This window comes from Panicum virgatum, chromosome 2N, assembly GCF_016808335.1.
Source record: "Panicum virgatum strain AP13 chromosome 2N, P.virgatum_v5, whole genome shotgun sequence".
Lineage (NCBI taxonomy): Eukaryota > Viridiplantae > Streptophyta > Magnoliopsida > Poales > Poaceae > Panicum > Panicum virgatum.
Window position 1 is genome coordinate 9,742,384 of NC_053146.1, and position 10,611 is coordinate 9,752,994.

Consider the following 10,611-nt stretch of genomic DNA (forward strand, 5'->3'; position numbering starts at 1 on the left):
CGGAGGCGGAGGTGGTGCCAGCGTGGCCGAGAGTGACAATTTTAGGCCTCGTTCGGTTGCTCCCGAAATAGCCCGGAACGGCCTTCAATCCGGCCGGAATGAAGTGGGCTGGTTTGCAATCGGACGTGGGCCGAAATCGTCGTTCGTTTTGGTCGGCTCGGATTGGAAACAGGGCTGGTTCGGCCTCCTTTCACACCCTTCCGGCCTTGTTTCGATCCCCACCCCACACCCTCCAGATCCAATCCGGACATAGCAGCGGCACGCGAGGGCTAGGGTGAGGGCGCGGCTGGCGGCGCGCGAAGGCGAGGGCGACGGCGAGCGAGGCGACGGCAAGGCGGCGCGGTGGCGCATTGACGGCGAGCGTGTTCTTCGCCGCTTTCTCCATCCTCTAAAGCACAGAATTTGTTTTGCTACGACCACCCAGTCCTGCGCCCCCCGCTGAGATGCCCAGCAAGCAGTTCACCAAACAATTTGTACACAGATTCTCGACTCTGTAAAAATCGATGGCTCCAAATACTCTTCAACGCGATCCAACGGCCGAGGTTATATGGATCCGCGTTTCAACTCCACCCCACGCCCACCTCCTCTGCAGCACACCCAGCGCCGCGCGCAGGCATTTTCCTCCAAAAAACGGGCTTCCCTGTTTCCAGTTCTTCTCCCGCGCGCCTCCCTTGAATCGGCAAACCCCGCCCTAAGCCGGCGCCGTTCGAGCGGTCGTAACCCATGGGGCATCTTCGGGCTCCGGAAGCCGCCGGGAACCACGCCGGGTGCGGCCTTCGGCCACCACCGTGCGCAGGGCCGAGTGCGTCCTCCGGCCGCCGCCGTAACGCGCGCCGGCCGCGGCCTCTGGGCGCCGCCGTGAGCAGGGCCGGGTGCGTCCTCCGGGCGCCGCCGTGACTCGCGCCAGCTTAGGGCTGCGACCGCCCCCCCCCCCCCTAAGATCCCTCCAGCTAGGACGAGGAGGCGACGGCCACCAACAAGGCACGTGCAGTATTTCTCTTTCTTGACTTGATTTCTTAAATCAGAGCATTTGGGGAGCTTTTGGTTGCTTTGATTCGTGCAAAGACATGTGTTGATGCTGTGAATTTGATTGAATCAACACGAGCACGAAGAATCGAACCAATTTCGTTTTGGGGAGAAAAACTACATTCCTGCTCGTGATATGAAATTCCCGGTGTTTGAGTTCGAATTGAGACATGACTCTTTCGGGATAGCTTACCAACTCCATGGAGATCACCTGTGCATAGTTTGGGAGCGATTCCTTTTGATTTGGTCAAATTTCGGGTGTTTTCCTCTTTATTTATCCTGTCGTCCTTCTCTTTGCAGCCTGTTCGGTTGAACTGAATGGCCGGGCTGGACTACTGTTCCGACTGACTGTAGCGACTTGTTATTATATATGATTAACAGACGGCGGGGCAACATACTATCGGTACTGTAGCTGCAGTGGTACTGTAGATACAGTACTCCAGACCATCCCATCAAGTGCAACCGAACGGGACGCAGGCTGCGGCAGCGGGTTTCAGGAGGAGCCTCGAAGGGGAGGCGGTGGGGATCAAGGAGCAGGTGCTCACCAGGCAGCGCTGGAGGAGGCCGCCGCCACCACGAAGACCCTGAACGCAAACGGCGCGTGCCGGCGAGGGAAGCTGCTGTGGTTTCCTGAAACGTTAAGTGCAGGATGCTCATCTCTGAAATCTCAGTTTTGGGTAGCTGACTATTCTTGCTATTTCCTGTTTGAGTTGTTATGGTGCATAGCTAGAACCAAATTATGAATTGAACAACCGACACTGCCCCAAATTATTATAGAAATAATAATTGTCTTAATTGAATGTGTTTTCTGGCAACTGTAGCCCATCCAGGTCTACCTTTAGTATTTGATGACCATAAATATGTGTATGCATATTACCTAAACATTTCACTGCTACTGAAAAGCTAAACAGCTCGATATATTTCTATGATTTATGCTCAGAGTTCTACAACTCTTGTGTGTGTCTATACTGAATATTCAGATGCTTCAATTTCATAATGTATGTTTTTTTTACGAACTTCATAATGCATAATTGAGAACTGCATTTATTTACAGTCGAGGTAGAAGGCCCAAGAGGATATGCAGAAAGTGGAAAAGAAACTTGCCTTTTATTTCAAGTTTATTTGCTTTCCATTGTTGTTTTTATTTTCTTGGGTGCCACTTAATTCTCAAGGTCATCCTATCTCAACCATCGAAACTTTTTTTGTGTTCTGTTCTTGCAGGTGTTTTGAGTTGTAGGTCCTGTGTCGAGCAGAGGCCCAAATTAAATCCACAAATCTGGTGTGCTAATTTTGGCAACAGATTTCAAGAGTTATTTGTTCTAATTTCAAAAGTTCCAAAACAAGTTGTGAGAATTTAACCCATCTGAATAAACTTATTTCAATTCACAGGCTACAATTCCATTTTGTTGGGGAAACAGGAGATGTAATCTTTAAGATAAAATAAAAATTCAGAGTTACGTTTGGTTATAATCTACTTTCACTAAATTGATGTTTCACTTCTCATTTCTTGCCGTGTACCCTGATCAGTCGTAACATGTATAGTTCTCTGTTCATCCTGCATTTGAGTTGATGTTGCAGAACCTCTGAACAGCTACAGTTTTTTTTTTTTTTTTGCATTTGGATGCTTCAGACAAGCAGGCTTCACAACTGAAGTTGAACTTCTTGTCATTTGAGCATTCGAAGCCATTGGAATTTTTTTTGACAATGCAAACAACCAATATTTGTGGTGGTTCTCCAGACTTATTGATCAGTAAGCATTACTTGTGCACTAACTTATTTATCATGGTCCATTCTGTAGGCCTCTTACCATTCCTTATATGAATAAATTTTCTTTCAATTTACAATCTGCATTTCTTTTTGTTGGAGAAACAAGAGATGTAATATTTAAGATGAAAAGTAGATGGCATGAAGGCTTTGAAGAAAGGAAAAAAATGCATATGTTGCATGGTCAGGAATGCAATAGTGTTCTCTTTTTTCATTTTTGGTGTAGGCCATTTAATTTGCTCTTCAGTTCCTTGATTCAAATTTTGAATAGTTTCAACATGTCCAACTGAAGATATGAGATTGTATTAGCCTATCATGTCCTAAACTCCCGTGTATGATCTGGTTTGATGATTCTTGTAAGTTACGGATAGGTGATGTTGATCATGGTCTGTGTGTTTCACTTATAGAAAGGGACTAGACTAATTGACTTACATTGCAGTTTTGTTTGTCGTATAGCTTTCAACACATTTCTGCCAGTCGTGGACTCTTGGGTTGTGACGGTTGGATATTTGGAACCCGTGTTTTTTTTGTAATCTGCAAGTTATCCGTGGTGTTAGCACGGGCACCTTACTAGTCACTAGTAAGCCACCGCCTCTCTCCTCCTTCCCCTCTCCGCTGCGCTCGCTTTACCCCGTGCTGCCGCGTCCTGGATCCACGCACTCTCGGATCACTAGTCGGCGTCGAGGACGCGGTAGGAGCCCGAGGGGGGGGGGGGTGCAGCATCAGCGCGCCGTTGATGCAGAAGAGCAGGTCGCGGAGCCCCGCGTGGCCGCACCCGAGGAGCCGGCAGTGGCACGGTGCACGCGCATAGGACGAGCAAGGCGGGCAGCAGCAGGCACGAGCACACGGCGGTGCCATTTTGGTGCAGGTGAAGGTCAGATCTGGGAGTGCCGACAACGGAAGGAACACCTTCTATATCCTTCAGCTCAAAGGTCTTCTTTTCTTTCTCTGTGCCTTTGGGATGTCTGCTTAGACTGACTTCAATAGAGAGTGCAAAAGCATTTTTGCCTCTCCACAGAGTACTGTTCACACGATGCAACTCCTCCAACAGAGGAGGCAAACACGAGAGGCAGATTGCCTTCGAGGAGAGAGGCGTCGCCTCTCTCCTCAAACGCATCCGCAGGGCGCCTCGGGGACCTCCGCGGCCGCCCCGTCCACCGTCCCCGCCGCCATGGCCGCCCTATCTGCCGCTGCTAGACCCGCGCTCGAGGCTGCCGCGGAGCTCGACCGGCGGCGCGCAGATCCGAGCCCGACCTCTGGCGGGTCGAGGCGGCGGGTCTGGCGGCAGCGGGAGCTCCTTCCCCTTCTCTCCCTCCTCTCCGGCGGATCCCGAGCGCGGCCAAGCGAGGTGGGCGGAGCTGCTGCCTGTCCTCCCTCCCCGACCTCCTCTGCCTCTCCAAATCCGGCGCCCTCCCTCCGTGCCCTCCACCCCCTCCATCGCCGGCGCCCTCCCTACGCGGCTCCCTCTGCGCCGCCGTGGTCCGCGGGGGAGCATCCTGGCCGCGCGCTCGCGGTCCCATGGCGCGGCCGCCGCCACGTACGCATCCAGGAACCGCTCCACAAAAGCCGAGGAACCAACCCCTCGACTCCTCCCCGAGTCGCCGCGCTAGCTCGCCCCTCTCCTCCGCGCCTCCTCCCCTCTCCCACTCCGGCGGTGTGGGCGTCGTCGTCAGCGCCGCTGTGGCCGCCGTAGTGCCAGGGCCCGTCCTTGCCTTCCCCTTCGCTGGGGACATCCGTGACTTAGGCGACGGCGACAACTTCGTCGGTGTGGCCGCGGCCGCAGCCGGCTTCGATGACTCATCGACGACCACCACGGCTAGCGGCGAGGAGACAGTGGCGGGGACAGGTTTGAGGGTGTACAGGCCGAAGGCGGACAGGTCAGTGGCAAGAGCGGCACTGACCCATGATGTTGGTCGTCTCTGGCGCTCGGCCGCGACTGCCGCGAGAGAAGGGGACGGCGGCCCCGAGCAGGAGCAGGAGCGGCGGAGGGCGAGCGCGGGCGCGGAGCAGTGGGCCAGTGGAGCTACGGCGGCGGTGGAGGATGGCGAATGCCATTGCTCTGCCTCTCTGTTGGAGCCGGTGGGATGAGAGGGAAACGGAAAATACTGTTCATGCGAGGCAAAGGCCAATTTGCCTTCCAATTTTGCACTTCGTTGTTGGAGTCAGTCTTATACTACTAAAATGTGAATAATAGTAGTGCATATATGAAATGCTATTTTCTGAATAGACATGCTTTTATGGAAAGAAAGCATCCACCTGAAGGTGACACGTTCTTTGGTTGCTAACTGTGATCGTTCTCGAACCAAAGATCATATCTGGATAAACAAATACAATAACCGAGTTCAGTTCTCTATTACTGCACGTCGTTCTGCTTGGATGCATATTTATTTCGGCCAGTACAAGGCTTTATGCTGGTTCAGTTTGCTTGTAGCACAATAGAAGATAACGACATTGTCTACTAACAAAAAATTCAGGATGTTGTTCACCCTTGCATCTAGAACTGATGATTATGTAGTACTTAATGTGAATGAATTTCCTCAGCAACTTAGGATCCAAGAATCCTTAATTATTTATTCATTTCTCGAGTTAAACCTTGAGATAGTGTTCTGTATGGACATATGTAGTTTGCTTGGTAGCAGATTGCATTAAGACCCCAGTGTCGTTGCATGAAGATGACTGCATTGTAAACTAATGGGGCTGTAAACTAATGGGGCTTTGATCAGACTTGCTAATTTTCTCGAATTGGCGCCCAACTCCAAGGATTGGTTCCTACATCTTATTCTCGGTGTGGTGTGCAAAACCATATTTACCATGCTTCCACTTTCAGGTGCTAACCACTTTCCTGATTTGTCACTAACTCTCTAAAAGGAAACTAATGCTTAGCTGGTCTATAGGTTCTAATGACTACTCCTCTGCTATACTGCTAATAAGTTGATACTGTTATTTTTATGATGTTTATAGTGTTCAGTTAAGGACAGTCTAGGCATAAGTGAATTTCAGAAGACCAAGATTGGACTGCACAAGCTGTTTGACACAAGCCATTTTCAGGTTTTGACTACTAGTGTGTCAGGTTTTGACATAAACCTTTATTAAGCTGCTAGGGAATAAGTGTTAACATTCTGCAAGCCTTAACATTTTCACCGTGTTCGGCTGGTGCACCAGCCTCCAGCCCTATAGTATTTCTCTCTCACATCGCTCCAGCACTAGCCTCCAGCCACCAGTTAGGTAACAGTGTTTTTCTCTCACACCACTCCAGCTCCAGCCTGCCGAACGCAGTGAATTGCATTCTGAGGAGCAGCAGTAGTAGTGTAGTCTCTAAATTTTACTTCTATTAAAGACTTTGCTCTCTTGATGTAGGTTCTTCTTGGGTAGTACTTCCTCTCATCTGCACAAGGCTACTTCCACACCTGCAACTTAGAGTATTACTAGAACACCACCATGAAGAATGATGTCTGTGATGCCATGTGTCCGTGTTGCCATAATGTGCTATTTCTGTGTTGCCATAATGTTTGTAGTTGGCCACAATGACGCTACAATGCATTTGCGGTGCTATTTCTATGTTCTTGATATTGATTATGTGTTGTTCCTTGCTGTTAATTATGTGTTGTTCATTGGTTTCTGTCAAGTGCAGCTCTTCTATCCCCTGTTTTCTATCCTCTCCAGCCGAACACGGTTTTTTGAATTCATGGTTTAGATCATGATCAGGAATGATCACTGACCTGGTTTGAGTGACACATCTGGAACCACTCTATCCTGTCCAGGATCAAAACCAGGACTGTAACCAAACCTGGGCTGCCGAACGAGCCCTTAGGGGTAGTGGGCGGGGGTACTGGACCGACACGCTGACAAGAGATCATACAACATTAATTCTCTGACAGAAGAGTGTAAAAATGAGGCCGGATCTGCACAGGACTGTAACACGTTGATTGGGGGCGGCGCTTCGTGGGTCACGATCAACCCTGTTCTACTCCAACAGCCTCCAAGCCAACCAATAGTGTTTTCCTCTCATACCACTCCAGCAGCAGACTCCAGCCACCAGCAAGCCAACAGTGTTTTTCTCTCACACCACTCCAGCAGCAGCCTCCAGCACCAGCACAGCGAAAAGGGGGCACATTGCTGTATCAGGAAAATATAATGGTTCCGACAGTTCTTAGAGGGTATTTGAATCTTAAACACTAGTAGATGCTAACTTTCATCATCGTCCAAACAGATCTGGTACTTAGAGATGACCGACGCCGGAACTACGCATCCTGACCAGAATTCCGTGCGAAGGTTTGGCTCGAATGGTTGCGAGCGAGAGCTTGATGGTTCGAGCTGGATACATGATGATACTACAGGAGAGAAAAAGATCCGGGGCAGAAATACACGGCAGCGAGAACGGGGATCCCGTGTGCCCGCGGGACACGCACGGCGTGACGAAGCGCCGCAAGCCGTACGATGACACGTCCCTGTCCGCAGGGCAGGAGGAGGCCCCACACCGCCACCGGCCAGTAGTCTAGCCTCCACTCCACGCGGTTTCCTTTTCTTTTGTGGTTTTGGGCCCTCCCTTTTCCCGGCCCGCGCGCGCACATGTGTGGCGTTTTCGGGGTGTGTTTAGCCGGTGAATTTTTTTGAATTTTAGTACTGTAGCATATTTTATTGTTGTTTATTTGATAAATAATATTTAATTATGAATTAATTAATTTTAAAAGATTCATCTCGTGCTAATCAGTTAGACTATATAATTAGTTATTTTTTCAACTACATTTAATACTCCATGTATGTGTCAAAAATTTAATGTAATAGCTACTGTGTAAAATTTTTAGAGAACTAAACAGGACCGGCCTCATGTGGCCATTCAGGCGAGAGCCGAGAGCCCCAGAGGCAGCCAGCAAGGCCGCCGACACTTCTCTGTGCTCTCTCTCTGTGTGGGGGCCAGGTAACGAGGCCCGAGGCCACGCCAACACCCGAAGCATCGCACGCGAGGGTTCCAGCTTTGTTTAGACGGCGGGCTGGGTTAGCTACTTAGATAGGTCCCGTTTAGTTTTAATTTTTTTCTATAGAATTCATCACTTCAAATCTATGAACACATGCATAAAACATTAAATATAATTAAAAAAATAATTAATTATACAATTTAACTGATTAGTATGAGATAAATCTTTTAAAGCTAATTAGTCCATGATTGAATATTATTTGTTAAGTAACAACGAAAAATACTATAGTACCAAAATTCAAACCTTTTCACCAACTAAACACACCCTTAGCTAAGGCTTTGTTTAGTTCGCCAAAAAATTGAGTTTTGGTACTGTAGCACATTTTGTTGTTATTTAACAATTAATATCTAATGATAGACTAATCTCTACTCTTCTATATCTATATATATTATTATTTATATACTATACTATACTACTAAAAAGAACGATTGGGAGAAAAAACCTTGGTGTGACCCTAACCTCCGTCCCGTGGTGGCTCTGCCGTACCATCATCTGGACCGTTCGATTAAAATGCCGCTCTTCCGTACGTCCATCGCCCACGTTCTGCCTCCATCCCATGCGCACGCGAAATCCCTCCCCCGTCCCACGCTCTCGCGATCCCCTTCCCCGATGAATCCGCTCGACCTCGCCTCCACCTCGACACCACCTCCCTTGAACCCTCGCAATCGCCGTCGCGTCCTCCTCTTCCGAGCCGGCGGCCTCCCGACACCGCCCTCGCCGTTGCGTCATCCTCCTCCGAGCCGGCGGCCTCCGGACGCCGCCGGCGCATCATCCTCCTCCGAGCTGGCGGCCTCCCGACGCTGCCCTCGCCATCGCCCGCGCGAGCCGACGCCTCCTCCCCGACGAGGCGATCCGATCCGATCCTGCCCTGCCGGGCCTCGCCGCCCGTCGCTCGCCCCGGAGCACCTCCGTCAGACGAAGTGCAGGCCGTTCCTGTCGCCTGTCAGAGCTTGTCGCCGAGCGCCAACCAAAATCCAGTCGGAGCTTCGTCCCCGTGCCTGGTGAGGACACAAACGAGATCCCCTGGCTCTCCTCTTCCTGTCCCCCTCCTCATCCAGGCTCCTACATGGCAAGACCGCCGTGGATACAGATACAGATCTCCCGTCCACCATGAACACAAAACATCAAGGTATTTTGTATTGTAGATTAAAGCCTTGTTTGCGTTTATTGCTTCACGTAAACCTCGAAGCTAATATATATGATGGTGAACTTTTGCTTCACGGTTCCTGGAACTAATCCAGGCGAAGTGAAGGCAGGGGCAGTCGTACATGCAGTCGCACTCACTCTCCAGGTAAGCTAATTACTGACAGTTTGGTCTCTAGCAATATTTCCAAATAGATTGGTCTTTGGCATTTCAAAACTGATAGATTCACACATTTGTGCATTCAGTATGTGATGGTCGTGGGTGTGGCATGTATTCTCGAACTGTCAGCAATCACTCTTCTTTCATATTAGCATAAAGTTTATAAATTTATGTTGATTCTATGAAGTGTGAAAAATAGCAAATGGCTTTGGGATTCAGTTGTGTTGTAAAATAAAGAAAGATATTTTTATTAAAGTTACAGTCCTGTTAATTTTCTTGATTGTCTTAAATATTATGAAGTCTTTGTGTTCTATCATGTAGATTTGCCTTATTGGCCCACTCTCTGACCTAAATGAAACTGGCTAACTGATCCAAAGGAATAGGATATATAGTCTTCAAATGGAAAGTTTTGATTTCCACTGGCCTTTAGATTGCTTGGCTTATGTCTTATTTCAGAAAAAAAAGAGCCAGTGCTTGTCATTAATCCGTATGTTTGCGTTCGCTTGTTTGGTTGTAGGAAGCTGACAAACTACAATGTTACTGCCACTCTACAGGTGATTTTCTTGATTTTTCAGTAACAAAGCATACATGTGAATTTCTTTTTTCATTAAGTCATCACAATAGCCTTTCATCAAATGACATAAGAAATCTAATGAAGGTCAACACAAGAACGACCATTTTGATCTACTCGTGAAAGATCCTTTCTTAGATATCTGAAAATAAGATCCCCGGTCCATCTGCATTGCGTCAGGGCCAAAAATTCAAACAGTTTACCAACGTCAGGTTTGTCACATACTCACAGATTGCATGCTTTGGATTTCCATCATTCCCCAAAACACTGGTTCATCCTTGAGCGTTTGCACCTGATTCATAGCGTCTGCCCCTTTGCACTCAGTTAAGTTTAGCTGCATCCAGATTCCAGCTCCAGCCACCATGAAGTTCTTTCACTACTACAAAATAGGCCTTTCTTCCAGGCCATTTGTCCCGGTTACCTTTGGGCCCGGGACAAAAGGTGGCTTTTGTCCCGGGTCCAACGGCTAGCCGGGCCAATGTGGGGGACAGGGGCTTTTTGTCCCGGGTGGAGCCACCAACCCGGACAAAAGGCCCCCCTTTTGTCCCGTTTGGTGGCTCCACCCGGGACAAAAAGGCCAACCCTTTTATCCCGGGTGGTGTTATCAACCCGGACAAAAGGCCTCTCCACGTGATAGTTCAAAAGGAAGTTATTCTATACTGAGTCACGTGTACTACTTAGGTGAATTGGCAAGGAAACCATGCGTTGGGCAAGAGGTCTTGGGATCGAATCCCGTGGTGTGCAAAATTTTTTTTAACGTCAGGCACCTTTTGTCCCGGTTCTTCCACCCGGGACAAAAGCCTCGAGAGGCTTTTGTCCCGGAAGCCTTGTCCCGGTTCCAAAACCGGGACAAAAGCCAGTTTGGAACCGGGACAAAAGGCTAAATCTGTAGTAGTGTTTGCCATGCCTTTCAATTACTATTGTCTCTGAACATGGATAGCTACAATGTCCCCCAGTAGCTATCTCTGGCT

General features: G+C 49.0%; 1 long non-coding RNA gene across 2 annotated transcripts; it reads left to right on the forward strand.

The window, feature by feature from the left end:
- Positions 1-587: 587 nt before the first annotated feature.
- On the forward strand, positions 588-3,266 carry LOC120659710. 2 transcript variants are annotated; one of them, XR_005669149.1, is made up of 2 exons: positions 588-2,776; positions 2,893-3,266. It is a non-coding gene; the product is annotated as an uncharacterized LOC120659710 (long non-coding RNA). The 2 variants fall into 2 exon arrangements; XR_005669148.1 differs by having other exon boundaries at positions 2,900-3,266.
- Positions 3,267-10,611: the final 7,345 nt, after the last annotated feature.